Source organism: Aythya ferina (genome assembly GCF_964211825.1).
Source record: "Aythya ferina genome assembly, chromosome: 3".
In the NCBI taxonomy this organism is placed as follows: Eukaryota; Metazoa; Chordata; class Aves; order Anseriformes; family Anatidae; genus Aythya; species Aythya ferina.
The window spans coordinates 49,838,752-49,853,532 of NC_140298.1; the positions used below are offsets into that span (position 1 = coordinate 49,838,752).

Consider the following 14,781-nt stretch of genomic DNA (forward strand, 5'->3'; position numbering starts at 1 on the left):
GGCTTTACAGATAAGCAAAATGAATATAATAGCCTCCTTAGCCAGCATAAATCAGCATCACTCCTGTGACTGCTGAGCCAGTTTACTCTGGCTGTGTACCTGGCCCCACTTTGCTTGGTGTGACCAAAATGAATGATTTCATTCACCTGCTGGAGGCTGTAGGTGCCAGGGCTTAGAGGGGTGTCTGTGAGAGGCCTCTGGCTTCCTGGACAAATTTACATACTCAGTTTCAGTCAGAAAGATTATGCCATGCTTGTAATCCTTTTCTGCATTAAAAGAAATTCTTTGAATGAACCCTTGGGAATTGAGGGCACGGTAGCATTGTGATAGTTTGGAAAACTGCCATAATTACTTTTTCTATAAAAAGAATCTCCGCATCACACAGTGTGGAGCAAAGACTTTTTAAACAGATGAGAAAAATGGACCTGATTACAGTTGAAGGGTAGGCTTCCAAAGAGGTAAAGCTCTTGTTCCACTGAAATGCTACTGCCCTGAGCTGAAAACTCCACATCCTGCTTGCAGAGGTAGCTCATGGGCCTCTAACTGCCTCTGAATGGGCACAAAGGACAGAAATACTTCTCAGCATGCTACTGCACAGTGAGAGGTCACAAATAATTACTGGCCAACTTTGTAAAGCATACACAACTTATCCAGCAGGAAAATAACCTGAAAGCTTTTTAGCCTGTTCAAGCTAGAAATAAAAGATAATTTTGTCAGTTGCCTCTTAATGTTTTTGGTTTGGGTTTTATATTCTGAGGAAATATTGAAAATTACTATTTTATAATTGTTTTCTAGTTGTTGGTGTTTTTTTTAAATATTTTATTTTCTTCTTCATTTCTATTGTTTTATTAATTTTAAAACTACAATTAAACTACTACAATTAAAATAGAGCTAAGCAAAAACAGTTCAGAAAAAATGTTCATTTTTTCATACCCACATTTCATATATGTTCTTAATTTCCCTTTCTCTGAGCAATCTTCATGACCTGGGTTGAAGTTGAGCACATACGTTTTCAAAGCAGAACTGCAACCCCCCCCCCCTCATATTTTCCTCTCCTCCAAACCAAATTCTTCCTATCCCATGAACGTGTTTCAACATCCTTGTTTTTCAGAAGCTGCTTCATGAGCACATCCTGGAGCCTCCCATCCCAGTGTCCTGCCCTCTTCCCACTCCTAGAAGATGCTTCTCACACTCAGACTACCTTAGCAACTTGCATTCACGCTGTGAACTGGCTCAGACAACTAACCTGGCTGGTCACAAATCATGTTTCAAGTCATTTTTTAAGCTATTTCAGCCCCATAGCTGATTCACTGAACGATGGCAGAAATGATTTCCCAACCCCAAAGGAAAAGTGAGTGGGAAGGGACCAAGTGGTACAACATCTTCAGTAGCAACACCGATTTATGCCACCCTAAAGTGGTTTTCCAGCTAATTATGATAGAACAAATGATACACCAATATCAGGCTTTTATTTTTTTTCTTTCTTTTTTTTTTTTTTTTTTCCATCCTGACAACGCCAGTTTTTCAAGAAGGAAGATGAGGTCTTATCCCACTGTATGTTGCCTGTGCTCCTGCAATGCTGAAGGGCTTGGCATGGGCTGCATGGGAAAGGGACCACCACAATCACCCCATGCTGGGGCTTTCCTCCCTTTCCTTCTCAGATCCAGTAAACAAATGGTTACATGGCAAACAACTGATATGCTTAATTTTTTATGCTGAATTAATTCTCATCCAAATCAACAAACTTTGTATACTCTATGTACATTTCAACTGAGTAAAGACTTTAAATAGCAGAGCTGGGCTCACACTCCACAAGAAATTCCATGGAAGTCATGTTGGCATAAACTCAGTATTTAATCTGAATTGTAGCTATTGCTGTGAGCCAAGAATATCCAAATGTTACATATTCTGCTCCAAATTCTTCCTAATATCAGTTGAAAATTTCATACTATTTTCCGGAAAAACATATTTTAATCACCATAATTTGATCAAATGCAGGAATACACCACAAAAAGGAAAAATATCAACCTCCGGACTTCATGGCCCAGCAGGCAAAAGAGCAGGATGATATTTTTACTGTGAAGTAATGTGCACACCTACAGCACATTTTTTATCAAGTATCAAATTATCATGAAGGTGATAGCAGTGAAAATATGTTGTATAACCTCTTGCAATCAGTGAGACAAATTCCAACATAAGGTAAAAAAGGGATGAGAATTCTGTTTCCCCTCAAGGCTGATTTTCTGCTCTTTTCCAAATGGAGAGGAGCAGGTGGAAAAGAGTTCATTCAAAGAATAAAGAAAATTTGTGGAAACTCAGAATAAACATCACCATTAAAAAAAATAACTATTCAATTCTGTGCCATAATGTATGAATAAATACAAATATTAGCAAGAGATGCTGGAATGCAGTACCAAACAGTTGTGTGGCAAGTTGTATTCATTACAGCATTGACAAAGAAAAATTATGGGGATGTTTTTACTTTTTACGTTGCTATAATTTTATTCAAGTAATTTGTGTGAACTCATAGGGAAAAAAAAGACCATTCTGGGTTTTATTCAGCTTCTTACGAGTAAGGGGAGTTTCATTACTGTTATTATTACTGGCAACAGATGTGCCAGAAGAACAAGGGCAGTTATTGTGTATGTACATGTGTGTGTGTCCCTCCTTCAAATTTATTTTTACTGAATTATTTTTTTTTAGTAACACTAATAATTTCTTACATTGTAACCAAGCAGGTAAATACAATATATAAATAAAATAAAATTAAATAAATCAGATTTTTTGTTTCTTGTTGCAGGTAATAAAAGTGGTCATGAGAATGACCGAAGGAAAAAATTAAAGTCAGAAATTCAAAACACAGTCATTCAAATTCATCACAGTATGAAGTTCCTCGTGTCATTGGTAAGCAAGCTCAATAACTTGTTTAATGAACTCAGTCACAGATGGAGACTACACTGGAGACTTTTCAGAAGCAATTCTAAGTCCGTCTCAAAAAGTAACTGTGTCAGGCATTTGGGGACTGAAACTCACACAAGAACCCACCTTGAGAGGACAAAGAATTGATTGCAGGTGTCTGTGCCTCATGCAGCACTTTGTCAGAGCAAAAGGACTAGGGAAGGGAAAGGATGACTTGTGCCTGAAGTGGTACAATTTGTTGGTTCCTGCTGGTTTCATTCTGGGGAAAATAAAACAACCACTTCTCAGGCAGGGTCCTATACAGTGAGTTAAAGATAGGAGTAGGAACAGAAAATAGACTGAGCTCCAGTCCTTTCTGCCAATAATCTGTGTGGCTTTTTTGTTTGTTTGATTTTTTACGTTGCTCTGTTTTGTTTCTCTCTCTCTAACCCTTCTCAAAACAATGCATGCCAAGAGGAAGTCACCAACAGATCCTTACCCAAAATCCATGCAGCAGCCAGCAGCTAGCAGCCGGACTGCCTGCCCAAAACATGAGGCAGTGTGGTGTGTCCTGCCCACAACAGGCTCCCACGGACAGACTCCCACCCTCGGATCCCACCTGCCTGCCAGGCATCCGCCCCCAGAGCCTCTGTTTTCTGCTTTATCTCAGCACATGTTTGTGGTGGAGCTGACATTTTATGGGCTCTTGGCTCTAATGCTGGTTTAAGATCTTCAGCAGTCTGTAAAATACCCTCTCAAAGGCTTCAGGTCATTGATTTTCCAGGGCAATTTCCCTGTGCTCAGCTCAGCGCTCAAGTCCCACAACCCCACAGCCTGGTCTCCAGCCCCAGCAGCAAGTTTCTCTTCCTACTCATACATCAAGCATGTCTAGTTTCAATGGCAGGGCCAGAACCATGCCACCAGCCACATTTTGTGCAGGAGCTGGTCCCCTGCAGGGATGAGTTGTCAGCCACTCCATGAAATGCACTCTCAAGGGTCTCCCATGCCCCAGTCCAGGTTCACACAGAGGTTTGGGCAGAAGCTGGGTCAGCACTCTGCTGCATCCACTGCAGAGCTGCTGCTGTGCAGGGAACAGCTTTAGGTAATTGTGGCCACAGGCTTGGATCTAAATACCTACAGTCCACTGACATCTTGTTTTCAGGCACCTGCCTGAAACAAAAATCATTCAAAACAAAAACACAATTCTGAAGCCCAGATTCCCTGAATCCTGGCTCAGACATCCTTTCTAATAAATTTTAAAACAACATTTTTATTGCTGCTGTTATTATTTGGAAAGTTTAATTTGATCCTCACAGTTCTCCCTGAAACTTTCACATCATTCAATCTATGAATTCTTTTTTGACAGGGAAATTGCAGTTGCTGTTTTGTTTTTCTTCTTGAGGGAACAAGCTTGCTCTTTTTTTTTTTTTGTTTGTTTGTTTGTTTTTTTGATGTTGATAAGGACATTTCACATATCACTAGTGATGCAGGCCTGAAGCCTGGATCCAGCGCAGAGAAATAGCTCCAATCCTTCATACAGGATGAGGCTTCAGGTTAAAGAACACTCGACCAAATCACAGATTTGCCAGTAAAATTCCTTTTTCTGTGATTTTGCTGCAATGAAATAATCTTCTCCTGTTGAAAAAATATGATGAATGATAGGGTTATATTTATTCTAAATTGCATTTTATTTTATTTTATATGATGCAGCCATCAGCAAAATGGGGATCCAAGAGCTTCAGTGTTTAAAGCCAGAAGGAATTATTTGATCATCTAGTCTGGCTTCCTAAATATCATAGGCCATTAAGTTTCATGCTGGTATCTTATATTAAATCCAAAGGCTTTAGAAAAACTAAAGAATTTCAGGAGCTCGCATCTTTTGAAGAGATTAAACTGCATGTTGCAGGCAGAATACCAGAGAGACCAAGCTGGTGCCTGAGGACGCTGGAACAGCAGAGAGCTGATTAGGGGAAGGATGTTCCCAGAAAGTAAATAGTGCCCTCATCACCAAAGCAAGTACAAAGCATCTTTGTCAATCTTCCCTGGTCATTAAGCTGCATTTCTAGCCCCCAGCCTAAGTGGTCATGTCAGTGAGCAAGACAGCCTGTCCAAACATCAAACATCAGCCCCAGGATGGAAGGGGTGTGCTATTTCCCCCTCACTCAAACCTTGCACAGGAGGGCTGTGTCTGATCCAACACATGCAGCACCTGTCCCCAGCCTCCAGCAAAGGGAAAATTTGGTCTAGACTGGGCTGTACAAGTATTAAGGAAATATTCCCCCCCATGTCCTGATACAAAACTGTCAGGAAGGTTTGAGTAACAAAACCAGGAGTATACTTCGCATGTTGTGGGCAAAGTAAGCAACCTGTATCAGCAAAACAAAAAGCAATGGGGCAATACAGTCATGCTGACTTGAGAAACAAAGACACCTCCAGCGCAATCAGCCCAGCACTCCCACAGAGTCTGTAGCATTTTACTAAGATACAGCATTAAAGCCTCCCTTTTAAGAAAGGTTTCTAGGTGATCCTTTTGCTGAAGGGAAATCAAGTTTGCATGGAGAAAATCAATTGAAAGAATTGACTGCAGTTCCTTAGTGGTGCTGGCTGGTAGTAAGAGCTCTGGAGCCGCCTGACACAACCCCATGAGTACCCAGCCCCCTCCGTCCTGCTGGCAGCATAATCCTCCAGGTATAATTCTCCAAGGGTGGTGAACTTGGTGTTCAGGTCATGTTATTAAAATAAATAAATAAATAAATAAATCTTTTTCATATTCACAGCTTTTGTCATCTCCATAATTATAAAAGTTTAAATGATAAATCTGAATATATCTGACAATCAGCCACCAGAGGGTATGGAATATCATAAATTGAGTGGGAATATCATAGAATCATAGAATCATAGAATATCCTGAGTTGGAAGGGACCCTTAAGGATCATCAAGTCCAACTCTTGACACCGCACAGGTCTACCCAAAAGTTCAGACCCTGTGACTAAGTGCACAGTCCAATCTCTTCTTAAATTCAGACAGGCTCGGTGCAGTGACCACTTCCCTGGGGAGCCTGTTCCAGTGTGCAACCACCCTCTCTGTGAAGAACCCCCTCCTGATGTCAAGCCTAAATTTCCCCTGCCTCAGCTTAACCCCGTTCCCGCGGGTCCCGTCACTGGTGTTAATGGAGAAAAGGTCTCCTGCCTCTCGACACCCCCTTACGAGGAAGTTGTAGACTGTGATGAGGTCTCCCCTCAGCCTCCTCTTCTTCAGGCTGAACAGGCCCAGTGACCTCAGCCGTTCTTCGTACGTCTTCCCCTCCAGGCTTTTCACCATCTTCGTAGCCCTCCTCTGGACACTTTCCAACAGTTTCACATCCTTTTTATACTGTGGTGCCCAGAACTGCACACAGTACTCGAGGTGAGGCCGCACCAGCGCAGAGTAGAGCGGGACAATCACCTCCCTTGACCTACTAGCGATGCCGTGCTTGATGCACCCCAGGACATGGTTGGCCCTCCTGGCTGCCAGGGCACACTGCTGGCTCATATTCAACTTGCTGTCTACCACGACCCCCAGATCCCTCTCTTCTAGGCTGCTCTCCAGCGTCTCATCGCCCAGTCTGTACGTGCAGCCAGGGTTTCCCTGTCCCAGGTGCAGGACCCGGCACTTGCTTTTATTGAACTTCATGCGGTTGGTGACCGCCCAGCTCCCCAACCTATCCAGATCCCTCTGCAAGGCCTTTCCACCCTCATTCGAGTCCACAACTCCTCCAAGTTTGGTGTCATCAGCAAACTTGCTCAAAATACCTTCTATTCCTACATCCAGATCGTTTATAAAAATATTGAAAAGTACCGGCCCTAAAATGGAGCCTTGAGGGACCCCACTGGTGACCGCCCGCCAGCCTGATGCAGCCCCATTTACCATAACCCTTTGGGCCCTGCCCGTTAGCCAATTGCTCACCCATATGTACAGGAGAGTTATCCCTTAGTGAAGACAGCAGAGGAATGAGCATCTTGTTTAAGTACCCAAAACAGCCACCAACAAAAGTGTGTGTTTGTCAGATATTCATTGGCTCCATCCTGCTATAGGCTTCAAAAACCTAGCATGAAACTGTGCTTTGCATTTTAGTCACTGCTAAGAAGTAGAAAGATCCCCCAAATTCAGAAGATGGATAAGGCATCAGAAAGGCAAATGATAACTAGATGGATATGGACAGACCTTCATTATAATCATCTCACAGTGAGGTGGCTGCATTCAAGAGAGTTGCTCAAGGGAGGAACTTGAAGAGCTACTTTGTCATCTCATTGCATCAGGACCCATTTTCTTTGATTACAGCTACAGTAATGCTCTGCTGATTCAGGAACTCTCAATGTATTTCTTAAGTGCTATTTTTTGATTATTGAGCAACGATAAAGTAAACAGTGAATGCTCTTGGAGTATCAAAGACATTCTTCCGGATGATAAGTGAGCAGGAGTCACACAAGTCTAGCAGGTACCCATAGGGTGCATAAAGTAAAATATTCCATACTGTTTTGAATGTCCCATTGTCATCAAGGAATCTTCATGCACATTTGCAGTTGGTCATCAGCCACTTTTCTTACTGACTTAAAGAGCATTATCCCATGTGAAAGCAAAATACAGCAGGATTCAAGTTCGTGAAAGAGCAAAGGAGCAAATTCTCTACCTGATATATTGAATATCCTGGGTCTTTACCCAATTAATTTCACAGAGCTGGAAGGGTGTAGTTTATGCTAGGGGCAAAGTGACCTTAACACATCTTATCAGTATCTCTGCAGAGATCAGACCTTCATTTGAACCCTTGGCTCATTTGTCAGCTTTGTGCATATTGGAGGAGATGACTCTGGGCAGCTACGACAGTGGGCTGTGTTATCACGTGAATTCAGTCTTCTGGCTCCCTGAGCAACACGGTGCAATGCAACAAGGACGTGACTGGAATTTGGTTCAGCCTGCAAACAAATAAAAGCTAAATGTCATCTGGTGCTTCAGAATGAAAGAAAATAATTCCTTTGGACAGACTCATCTAATTTTATCAGCATTGACTTAAGTGGCAGGTCAGGGTGAAAGTCCTTTGAAATTTCTGTGTTAGAGCAGGAGAGATTTGCCAGTCAATACAGAAATAAACTCTACTCAAGATTTATCTTCTCTGACAGATTATTAGGATATGGAATCCGTAGGTGAAATTTCATGGCTTGCGTTACACAGGAGGTCAGACTAGATTATGATAATGTCTCTTCTGAACCAAAGAAATATCCATTACTGTTATCAAAGAGGAGAACATGTTGTCTTAATGCTGACCAAAAAAAAGAAAAAAAAAAAAAAAAAAGAAAGATGAAATTAATGAAGGAAAGAATACTGCATTAAGAGTGTAACATATAATTTGTTTAATATCTTTGATGATATTTCTCTACTCTCACCAGATTTTGTCTCTGCTTTACAAGAGAAGAAAACACCACAATCTTTTTCCCCCCACACAGGCTCTGTTTCCACATAAAGCAAAGAGTGACCGCAGCTCCACACAGCTAGGGTGAAAGGGCTGGGATTGCAGTTTGAAAACTCATAAGCCAGTAAAGCTATTTTAGTTGTAACATATATGAAAAAGAACAGATTTGAACAGCTGTTTACACTCTATAAAACTTCTTAAAATCTTGTTCTATGTTTTGTCACAGCTATGTATATATATAATATCTTTTTTATGTATAATAAATTTTATAGATTTAATCGATGCCTATTCAAAAATTTTCTGCACACAAAGCAGGCAAATATTCTGTTTGATTTATTATTTGAGATTCTTTAGACATACCCATAATGGGTCATTCTTGATATTTATATGCGTGCAGTTCACTGCAGGTTACACTCAGTATATATATATATAAATTCTGAATACTATTTCCTTTTCATAAGTGATCAAGGAATGACTAAACTATTCCTAATCTGCTACTGTGAAATGGGCTAAACAGTTGCATCTTTTGTGCAGTAGATGAAGAATGCCAATAGAGGAATGCAGGTTTTTTGTTTGTTTGTTTGTTTGTTTCAGTTATGTTACCATAACCTCCTCCTACCTGTTAGTAAATGGAAAAAAAAAAAAAAAGTCAAATTCTGAAACAGAGCTGGCTTGCCATGCATAAGCATCCATCCATAATGCCGTCCATAATGCATCCATCCTCACTTACTGGCTCCAGCTGCATTCAAACACAACTGGGGAGTCCTTGAGCCTGCAGTATTGACAAAACTGACTTGCTACCTTAATAACAGAACTAGTGAAAATTGAACTTTTCTGCAAACAAATAATTTTCATCCTAACTTTTTTTAGATTTTCTAAGTTGTTAGTGAGCTACCGAAAGCTTGAGAAACATCACTTTTTGTGGGTCAAGAAGAAAAAAACATTATTTTCAGAGATCCATCTTTCATGTTCCTAGCTGGCAGTAACAGCTAGGACTGCAATAGCATAGCTTGGATTTGTAGACTATCCTCCATTCTACAGGCGGTGAATGAAAAAAATGGGTATTAAAATAGCACATGTAAAGCAATAACACATTTTTACCCTGTTCAAAGAGAGAGATCAAGAACATAAAACCAAGCCTTTGTAATTCTGGGCTTTTTAATTCAAACAATTCTTTGTAATTCACAAGAATTCTTTGTAATTCACAAGAGACTTCTAGCTTACTGTGGTCCATATAGCATCCCTGTCACATGTTGATCACCTTAGGCACTGAGGCAAATCTCACCAAACTTCAGATCCATAAGAAGAGATCAGAAGCTACTAGCAGAGTTTTGCACAGGAAATCAAACCACCTTCCCATTCTCATCTGCAAAATCAAGCTATGCAGCAAAGCAATCCTTCTTACTCCCTCCAGGTACCCAGCAGAAGCCTCAAAGCAACGGATAGGGAACAGTGGTTGTAACAGGACAGACACTCCCAGAGCAGCCTCAGATCCAGCTACAGTCTGAGGAGCTCAAAGCCAATTCTGTGAGCACAGCTCAGAAACGCTTGGGGTAAATTTAATGAGAGGTTTTCTTGATTAAAATTGGCAGCTGGTGACAAGTTCAGTGATTTTGAAGGGATGTATGATGAAGGAATATGCAAACAGCCTTAACAAGGACCTGCTTGGATTTTGTGTGTGTCTCTGTCTGCACAACAACCCTGATTAGGTAAGGATAATAATAGTTATTTCTCTTCAAAGGTGTACATCTGAGCTGGGAGGTATACATCCCTGCAAAAGCAAAGAATAATTAGGGTTAAGCATCAGTGCTTCCAAAACTGGGTCAGGTAGCTGTTTATTTACTCTCATGCCGTTAAAATCCTTGTGGAATATTGCTGCCAGGTTTTTGTTTGTTTGTTTGTTTGTTTGTTTGTTCTTTTATAAAGGCAGTAAAATATAGCACTGATATCACAACCTTGGGCTGCCACTCATTTCAAAGGATCCATTGACTTCATAACCTCCAATAGAGACAAAAAAGTATCTTAATACGCTTCATTTTAGCTGAAGTGGAAAAGTAGCTAAAAAGTGTCAGATATTATGTTCCTAAAATTGGAAATTAAGTCATTTGGACAAACTGTGAGACTCTTGTCTTGCTCCCTGGAAATCAGAAGACAAAATGTCAGCTATTTTCTCTAAAAAAAGGAAAAACAGGCTAGCTGCTAATTCTTGACTGCTACTGCTCACCAGGGATTGTTTTACTGCAGATGACTCACATGGCAGACATCTTTTATATATACAGATTCTACGTTGTCTTTTAGCAGCATGTTGTCAAGGACCATGATCAAAATCATACCCTTATTTCTATTTTCAGGATTTATTATGCACCTGCAGTGTCCTTGGATTAACTTGCCTCTGCTCCAGAACAAGGTTTTGAAACCACTCAAGCAATAGTCCCAAACAGTTCACTTCACTTTACTGAACACAATGCAATCTGGGAGAATTGCAATCCTCCTCCAGTGGTGCAAAATGAACAATAAGGATTAGACAGATTCAATCATGCTTTTTTTTTTTTTTTTTTTTTTTTTTTTTTTTTTTTTTTTTTTTCCCTTAAAACTGAAGCTCTCTCTGGTTTTCCAGTTCCATATTTGGAGCAATAAGAAAAAGTATAGGCAGCTGCACATGAAAACAAAGTCATGAGCTACTTTATTCTTTTGGTTGTTGTTTTGCTTAGTCATCTCACATATTGTTGTACTTACTACAGGATATTATGACAAGAAACTTCTTGTATAAGTCTCTGGGGAAGAAGAAACCTTTATACAAAACACATAACCCACAGAATGTGTATATTAGTCCATGATAGGGTGTTACACACTTCTCACTCTAGCTCTTCCTCTCATAAAAGTCTTGGTTTGCAGGAAGCTTAAAAGCAATTGGATTTGAGTATCAAACTGCAGAATGAGTCAGAAACACAGAATAGCTGCTCCCAAGATGGGTCTTGTGTTCCCCAGCTACATTTCACAAGATTAACATTTGAAAACTTTAGCACCTTGTACACCAAGAACAAGATAGAACATCACATATAGGATTGCTGTTGCTACAGGCACTAGGTGCTGCATGAGTACTCACATAGCTGAAGACAGAAGGGGTTCTTCCATTGTCCAAAGAACTCCTTTTAATATTTTGTTCATTTGAATGCTTTCCAGTGACAAGGTCTGCTCTCCTGTGGCACTGAGATCTGCTTATCAAAAGCCTGGGACAGAATCATAGAATCACAGAATGGTTTGAGGGCTTGAGTAGGAAGGGACCTTAAAGATCATCCAGTTCCACGTCCCTGCCATGGGCAGAGACACCTCCCACCAGACCAGGTTGCTCAAAGCCACGTGCAGCCTGGCCTTGAACACCTCCAGGGATGGGGCATTCACAGCTTGTCTGGGAAGCCTGTGCCAGGGCCTCACCACTCTGTGTGAAGAGTTTCTCCCTTACATCTTCCTTACATGATTTCCTTATATGTTTTCCTTCACCTGGTTATTTAGTATCTCTCTTCTCCAACAAAGAGAGGCCATTCTGCAATCATCATAAAAATATGCTACATATTTCAGGCACATTTTACAAGTAAACTATCCTGGATGAAGAAAATCTTTGATCAGCCTCTTTCTTCTCAGTTTAAGCATCATGTTTCAAGTTATCACAATGAGCAATCAAGCATTGATGGAAACTTTTCATTTTAATTACATTCAATAACTCCTCTAATTTCTGTATTATTAATTTTCTTCCAGGCAATATTGGAAAAACAAATTTCATATTGTGACAGAAGTGCAATGTGAATAAGCTCCATGGCATGGAAAGAGTTCTGGCAGCTGAGGAAAAGAAAGGCTTTTTTGTATGTAGCCTTAGGCAACTTTGTGGTTGGCTCTTTTATTAATTTCACCTTTGAACACGAAGCCCTCATTTTCTGCTCACAAACCACAAACATATCCACTTTCAAACCATGTGTCCCAGTGAAGACTGAAAATTAATGGCCAATTCTATCATGTAAAATACTCTGTTCAGGAAATTTGGAGAGAATCCTGAAGTCAAAGAAAACTTTATGAAGAGAGAAATGTGAAAGAACAGAAGGATGTTTCAAATAAAACCAGAAGCTCTTTAATAGCAAACTATTAAAACCTGTATGTCATTAGCGAGATATGCCCCTCAGACAGACCCCCATGTATGGAAGTTTTAATAAACTCATAATTGAGTTTCCATGTCTGTGTGAAAGCCATGGACTTCAATGAGGCATGTCATGGTGTTTGCTTTAGGTGTTCTTCTGAATAGGAATGATTTTTCTTCCAACCATGATGTAAAAAAGAATTTTTTGAACTTTCAGTAGGAAGTGCTGAGAAATCACATGACAGATGAATTTCTGTTCAATAAGTCAGTGGCCATCTTCAAAAAATGTCTTGAAGCACTCCAGTCTTGTGACATCAGCTGCCTGAGTGATGTAGCAATGCAAGTAGTGAAATAGAGGGCCATGAGAAGCATGCTAAGATACGTTTAAAGGATATGGTTTATTGATGAGACTCACTATGTCAGGCTGATAGTTGGACTTAATGGCCTTGAAAGTCTTTTCCAACCTGTATGATTCTATGATGGACCTCACCTGAAAACAGTACAGGATTTTTAGTCCAGGCTAATGAGGTATGCGATATTGCATAAACATATCCTGTGGCTGAGCTTACCTGAGAATTTGTAATTAGCTGAATTGATGTAACCCATAAAAAATGTTATTCACATTGTCCTTTTCCTGTTTTTAGCTGTTTGCTTTAAGCAGTAGTCACTTGATACTACATGGTTGCTGTTTGTGGAAGCAGATGTCCAGATCCCCTGTGCCTCAGTGCCCCACTTGTTATATGGATAGCATTGATAGTAGTGATGGAGAGGACTTCAGAGATTATACAGAATCTCTGTACAGATTGCCTTTACATCATCCCACTCTTCAGATCCCTTTCTTTGCCAGGGGAGTGCAAAGGGTAACACGCATGGAGCTGGACTTGCAGGTGAAAAGGCAGTACAGGCTTACAGATGTGCTTTGGAATATTTGGATGAAAAGCACTACAGGAATACAATCAATTGCTTTTGCTGTGTGTTTTGGCTTTTGATTCTAACTACTGAAGTGCTCAGATGAAGTCTGTTCTCTGTTATTTACTGGCTTGCTTGTCTAAATGAATCGGCTGGTATAGGACATTCGGTCCAGGTATATTTTGTTTCTTGTGGGAGCACCACATCAGTGGTTAGTTGAGCACTTGGTGGCCGTTTAGCTCTTATGTCTTCCTCCTTTAGGAGAATACCTCTGGCAATCAAGTATCACATGGTGGTCTGGTTATAAAACATCTACTATTGTCTCTTCCATCAATGTACACTGCATGAGTCCTTGCAGCACTATATTCAGGGTTTTGGCGTTTCTGCATCTGTATGTTAATGACACATTTCAAATGAGACTTTTTCCTCCTGTTTTCTTCCATTAGTCACTTTACAATGCCCTAAAAATGCCTGGCTTTTGATGCAGTCCTTCTGGCATGGGGAGGGGGTGGCAGGCAGCAGATAATGGCTTTGACAGCTTTTGAACAGGAGCCACTTAGCAGTAAGAAATAAGCCCAAAATGTCAATGGTATGTCCCTTATCACAAGATGTCATTACAGCTCTCCTGCACTAAGCATCTTCATTTGGTAATTTTCTCACACAATCCCATTCTTCTTGTATAGAGTTATTATCTGAGATACTACTTCTTTCTTCTGCTGCAAGAAAAATATGAGGTGAGCCTTATTTTGGGAAACAAAGGTTAAAAAAAAAAAAAAAGACCAACTAAACCAGAGGAAAGTTTCAAAAGTTTCAGAATGAGGAGGCATGATCACAGCTCAGTGGAACCATAAAAACCTACACATCACAGCAAATGATCTGAAGTCCTCCTTCATGTTTCTTCTCCAGCAAACATAAATGGTCATGCAGAAAGGATTGGGCAAGGCAGTAGTTTGGACCCAAGCATTGCGTCCATACTACAACTCTTTGCTGCTCTAATTAGTGGTTTTATGACTGTAATAGGAAAAAGCAAGAAAGATACAGGGGTAGGCTCAGGCAAAGGCTGATAATTGTCTAAGTGAATATTAAATTTACAGTGTTTATGCTGAAGCCAGGACAGCAACAAAAATAACAAAATTAGGCACCTACTATGAAAACTGTTAGTGACTCATTAAACTATCCTATAACTTTATAACTTTATGAAAAGCTATAAATTTATGGTGAATCTGTGGTCTGATTTTTTTTTTTTTTTTTTTTTTTTTTTTTTTGTGCTAGAAGGCAACTGGAAACTGCTGATGAAAGAGGAGTTTTCTTCTGCTGTTGCAGCTACAGTGTTACAGTGTGTGTTTCAAATAATCTTTTCCCTCCATTACTCCTGCAGAACTGACTTACTTGTTTGTTC

The 14,781-nt window shown here is 40.3% G+C and overlaps 1 long non-coding RNA gene across 1 annotated transcript in view; it reads right to left on the reverse strand.

Annotated features, from left to right (window-relative positions):
- Positions 1-10,910: 10,910 nt before the first annotated feature.
- LOC311433860 overlaps positions 10,911-14,781 on the reverse strand; it is a 34,727-nt gene continuing 30,856 nt past the window's right edge. Inside the window, exons 2-3 of the long non-coding RNA XR_014690993.1 lie at positions 13,043-14,098; positions 10,911-11,574 (exon numbers count right to left, since the gene is read on the reverse strand). This is a non-coding gene — a long non-coding RNA (uncharacterized lncRNA). The remainder of the gene's footprint in view (positions 11,575-13,042; positions 14,099-14,781) is intronic.